Below are 5,808 nucleotides of genomic sequence, written 5' to 3'. Positions count from 1 at the left end.
GATCATTGTATGGCTGAGAATATTTGTCATTCACAGTTTTTCATTGTACAATATTGCTGTTATGGTGTACAGCATTCACATAGTTCTACTCACTTCTCTTTACATAGTTCATGTCAGGCTCTACAGGGTTTTATGAAATCATCCTGCTTGTCATTTTATTCCCTCAAAATATTATAACATAGCTTGTTTGTCCATTCCTCAGTTGATTGGTATCCCTTTGATTTTCAATTCTTAGCCACAACAAAAAGGGCTGCTATAATTATTTTTGCACAAATATGTCCCTTTCCATTTTTTATGTCTTTGGGATATAGATTTAATACTACTTCCAGTAATTCTCATCAGGTTTAGGTCAACTTGGCATTTTTCTTTAAAGATTATTAGGTAGCTCTTTTCACATTCTTGTCCTCTGGCTTTGTGTCTTGGTCTTCTCCACCACTCTAATAATGTATTTTTTTTACCTTTATGTTCAACTTCTTTTTTGTTGTTTCTTAATTTTTCCTCTTTATTTCTTGACTTTAAACTTTATATTAAAATTGTTCCTTTCTCTCCTAGGGGTGGGGAAGCACTTTTCCAAATTTCAGGTTTTTTCATGCTACTGTTTTCAGCATTTTGTGTGGGGGTCTGCAAGTGTTCAGTGCTTCCAAGGTGGTATGATGTGGGGAGAGACTTGCTCAAAGCTCTTGTAGTCTTACTCCATTCTTTTTCCAGGAAGAACCCCTTCTCTTCAGCAGCCAGAAAGAGTAGACCTCTTTTTCCCCCTGAAACTTTGACCACATTTTCTGTTCCTCTAATGCTATAAGCATTAGTCCTCCTCTTGACCCTGGAGCTGTGACTCCAAGCTATATATGTGAAATCAGCACCAGATGCAGCCAGTGCCAGCAATAGGTCCCCCTAATCTCTGACCAGTTCTTTGACCCCCTTGCCATCTCTGGACTGAGAGCTCCTGAAGCTAAGGCTACAGCCTCTGATGCTTCTGCCACATGTGCACTCCTCATAGACCTCCACCCCAATGTCACAGACCTCTCCTATAGACCTACTAAGTTTTCTTAGACTGGAAAAAAAATCTCACTATGATCTTTTCTGAAGTCTGCCACTCAAACATTTTATTTGAGACATTATTTTAATTCTTTGGAAGGGTAAATTGAGAGTTCAGCTGAGTTCTTTTTTTTTTTTATCATTTTAGTTCTCCTTGCCTACCCTGTTATTCCCTTTCATGAACAAACCTGCTTAATTGAAGTAAATGTTGCTCCTACGACATCCTCCAAATTGCGGTTTAATTATTTTCTAGATCACTCCACTATAAGAATGTAGCAACTGTTGTATAAGAATACTAGACCTTCTGACATAGATCCTCCAAGGAGAAGAATAAAGGGCTCAAAAGGTATCGTGAAAGATATAGTCATTGCTGATCTTGTGAAGACATAAGCATTTAATCAACCTTTTGGTGTTCTTAAAACATTTGAGCATTTGTACTAGACTTTTCCTAGGGACACACAAAACACAACCAAACATAGACATAAAGAAAAATTCAGACAAATAATGAGATTTACTGTATGCCATAATACTTTTCCATTAAGAACTCTCTCAGTCCTCATGGCCTCTTTGTTCTACCATAATTATTTCTATTCCCCAGAGCCAATTTATGAAAACCAATCTAGAGATGTGGGTCCTATCCGATATTGTATGCTCACTATAGCCAGCCTCAAACTGGGAGAAAGCTTCATTCTCTCATTAGATCTATTAGTGGTAATTGCCCTGGTCATACTGACTGAGTTTAACTGCCCTGTTCTTCCATCATTGTGGTAACAATCTTCAAAATGATCCTAGCTTTCTTCTCAACAATATGGCACTGGATTTTCTGAAATAATATCTTGCACAAGGAGGAAGAAAATGTGAAATATAATCATTCCCCTCCACTGACCACTTTTATGCCTCTTTCATCTTACTTAAAAACACCTAAGAGCAACTTAAGGCTATTTGCAGCTTGCATTGATCTTTCCTCAGCCTTTACTTCCATAGCCAAGGAACATATAGAGACCAAATCATATGATCTTGATATACTTTTTTCTCAGCTACTTACAATTATCTAGAGCCAGAACCATAGGATTACTGTTAAAATTGGAGTGTGAATCAAGGGTCTCATGATAGATATAATTTTAGCCCCAAATGTGGGCCATTTTCCTAGCCCCCCTTCTTTTCAAAAATAAATATTATTAAACTCATTTCTTTTTTATAGTGCCTGAATTTTCCTCAGTATCTCTCCCATTCCACTTACAGAAAATAATCCCTCTTAACAAAGACCCCCTTAGTTTTCATTCACAGATAAACATCTTTTGCTTTGTATAAATTGTGTTTCATGTAAATATTTTTAAAAAGTAAAATATGACAGACTGAGTATCATAATTTTCTTTTTTGAAAGGATAACTAGGTAATTATTTTAGTATTATATATTAACACAATATGAAATAATGCATAGTATATTAGCATGGTCTCTGTGTAAGTATGACATGTAAATTAGTGAAGTGTTTCATGTCTTTCAGTTGTTTTTGTTTGTTTCCGAACTGGAGAAAGTATTTTTTTTGAAAAGACTACTGGGGGACAGCAAGGTACTGGGAGTGGCCGGGTAGCACAGCCAATAAGAACACTGGCCCCAGTGTTGGGATGATCTGGGGATCGAATCTGGGCTCAGACACTTAGCACCCACCCAGAAACACCTGGCTGTGTAACTTTGAGCAAGTTATTTAAACCCAATTGCTTAAAAAAAAAAGAAAGGAAAAAAAAAGACTACTAGGAATGCTAGAAGCATTTTGGGTAAAATTAACATCATTTTTAACCATCTCCCGCATACCCCAGTAAGCTCAAAATAGCTGCATGAAGAAACTGAGTAATACAGGCTGGATCAAGCAATCGACATGTATTAAGTGTCTACTATTTGTCAGTAATTGTGCTGATCACTGGATGAAGGCAAAACAATAAGTAGGAGTTTCTATGGTCAGAGATTTTGCCTAGGAAAAGATATATGAAGTGTGTGGGGACTACTCGAGGACAAGGGCCATTTTTATATCATCCTCTTAGGCATATTTGTAAAAGTTATCTGATATGATTCTCTTTTATTAATGTTGTGAATTTTGACCTTTGATATTCAATTTGCATATACATTTGAAATTATTATGGCATACACTAAAGACACTATTCTAACTCCAATTTCTGCCAAACTGTTATCTAGTGTTCATAGCAAAAGGGGAACCTATGTCATAGTTTTAAAAGTGAGTATTTCATAAATTTGAATGTTATACTTGTAGGGTCCTTGGCTAATCTTCTCTGGATCATTTTAATTTTAGCATAAATGTGTATGTATATGTTTGTATTTATATATAACTTTTAAAATACAGAAATGATGAAATGAAATTAATGTGACATGAATTGCTGTCATTTTATTGGTTGAAATACCATTCTTATTATGTAAAACAAATCCACATCAGACATATAACATTTTTAATATATCTTCAGAATAAGACCTCTCACTATATAATTGAAAAAAATTACCTTCCTTAAATTTTCAGACACCGAAACTACAAGAACATTCTCAGCAAGGTAATAAGTGTTTAAAAATATTGGTTGTTGAATTATTAACCTGGCACAAAGAACACAACCCAAAAGAAAGGTGGTGACCTTCAGGGGCCCCAGTTTGCTGTCCAACAGGGTCTTCTAAAGCTGTATTCAAGGTACCAGCAGATTATGGAAGAATCCTTGCATCAATGTACTTGTACTTGGAATAATGAAAACTTCAGCCACTATCATATATATATATATATATATATATATATTGTTGTTAGTTTATGGAATAAAGATTTCCATAGCATAGTATAATAAAAAAATAAAAGATGATTGTCCACGAAACTGCAAATCCATTATTTAAAACTTTCTATTTCTTTTAAATTCACAAGATATAAGTTACAGTTTTTTCCATTCTTCATTCTCCTCTCACCCTAGAGATAACTACCATTAGATACAAATATATATATATATATATATAATATGTATATATATGTATACACATGTAAAATCATTTTATACATACCTGTATTTATCAGTTCTTCCCTTGGATGTAGAAAGTGTCCTCCTTCATATGTTATTTTTTAGTCAGTATGGATATTTATAATAGTCAAAATGACTTATTAACTCAAAAATTTTCTTAAAACAATATTGCCAGAGCTGGGGGGGGTAGAGCCAAGATGGCAAAGTAAAACCATAAATTTGGCATGGAGTACGCTTCAACCATCTCCAATAACTGTAAGAAAAAAAATGACTCTAAACAAATTTTAAGGGTACAGAACCCAAAAAGAGACAGAGAAATAAATCTCCCACTGAAAGCAGCCTGGAAGGCCAACAGGAAATGTCTATCACAGTGCGCTGAGAGCTGAGTGCAGTCCCCAGTGGGCCATGGTTCTGGCCCCAAGGCAGTCCCGACTAGTGCACAGATCCAGCAAGAGCAGGCTTCAGTAAACAGAATGACCAGCAGTTGTGGTGGTTTCCAGACTCCTCAACCCATAAATACCAAAGAGAAAATAAAAGATCAGTTGGAACACTGTTGTAAGAGTGGAGGAACAGCATGGTCCAGCCACTGCCCCTGGAGTGAGAAGTGGAAGAAGTGTGGTGGTGACACATGACTTGCTTTCAGAGCTCCTGGCATGCAGATCATAGGAGAACTAAGTGACCATCCAGAGGGTAATTGTCCTTGTTTGACCTTCCTGGATATTGATAGTGGTCTTGGGTGGTGGTCCTGGGTCAGTGGCCAGTGAGTCAGAGCTCGTGGAGGCTGTAGAGGGGCCACCCTACTAATAGCTCTGGCAGTTGTGAAAATCCCAACTATTTGGGACAAAGCTCTATCCATGGAAAAAGAGCTCAAAAGTCAAGTAATAGAGGCAAGATGAGGAAGTGCAATCAGACCATACAATCCTCTTTTGGGGACAAAATGGATCAAAGCATGGAACTGGAGGAGGACAACTAAAGCAGAACTCCTTCATCAAAAGCTTTCAAGAAAAAAATATGAATTGGTCACAGGCCACAGAGGAGCTCAAGAAGGACTTTGAAAATCAAGAGAAGTGGTGGAAAAACTGGGAAGAGAAATGAGCATAATGCAAGGTGTTAAAGGAAACCCAACAAAATTATGATGACAATAACACCTTAAAAAGTAGACTAACTCAAATGGGAAAAGAGGTCCACAAAGTCAATGAAGAAAAGAATGCCTTAGAAAGTTGAATTTCCCAGATGGAAAAGGAATTTCAAAATCTCAATGAAGAGAATAACACCTTCAAAATTGGATAGGAGCAACTGGAAGCTAATGACTTTATGAGAAATCAAGATATTATAAAACAGATCCAAACAAATGAAAAGGTAGAAGGCAATGTGAAATATCTCATTGGAAAAACCACTGACCTGGGAAACAGATCCAGGAGAGATAATTTAAAAATTTTGGGACTACTTGAAAGCCATGATAAAAAAATCCCTAGAAATCATCCTTCAAAAAATTCTCTAGGAAAATTACCCTGATATTTTAGAATCAGAGGACAAAATAGAAATTTAAAGAATTCACTAATAACCTCTTGAAAAAGATCCCCAGAAGAAAACTCCTAGGAATATCATAGACAAATTTCAGAGTTCCCAGGTAAAGGAGAAAGTATTACAAGCAGTCAGGAAGGAACAATGTGAATATATTGTGGACATACAATCAGGATAAGACAAGTTTTAGCAGCTTCCACATTAAGGAATAGAAGGGCTTGGAATGTGATATTTCAGAGGTCAAAG

At 36.3% G+C, this 5,808-nt stretch overlaps 1 non-coding gene across 1 annotated transcript; it reads left to right on the top strand.

Annotated features, from left to right (window-relative positions):
- The first annotated feature begins 2,431 nt into the window (after window positions 1-2,431).
- Window positions 2,432-2,537, top strand: LOC138175918 (U6 spliceosomal RNA). The gene has a single exon (XR_011172123.1). It is a non-coding gene; the product is annotated as a U6 spliceosomal RNA (small nuclear RNA).
- The last annotated feature ends 3,271 nt before the right edge of the window (window positions 2,538-5,808 follow it).

Source organism: Petaurus breviceps, unplaced genomic scaffold, assembly GCF_028583685.1.
Source record: "Petaurus breviceps papuanus isolate PSGF00001 unplaced genomic scaffold, PetGlider_PUasm1.0 79, whole genome shotgun sequence".
In the NCBI taxonomy this organism is placed as follows: domain Eukaryota; kingdom Metazoa; phylum Chordata; class Mammalia; order Diprotodontia; family Petauridae; genus Petaurus; species Petaurus breviceps.
Note: the sequence above shows the minus strand (reverse complement) of the source record. Positions and strands in the feature narration are given on the sequence as shown.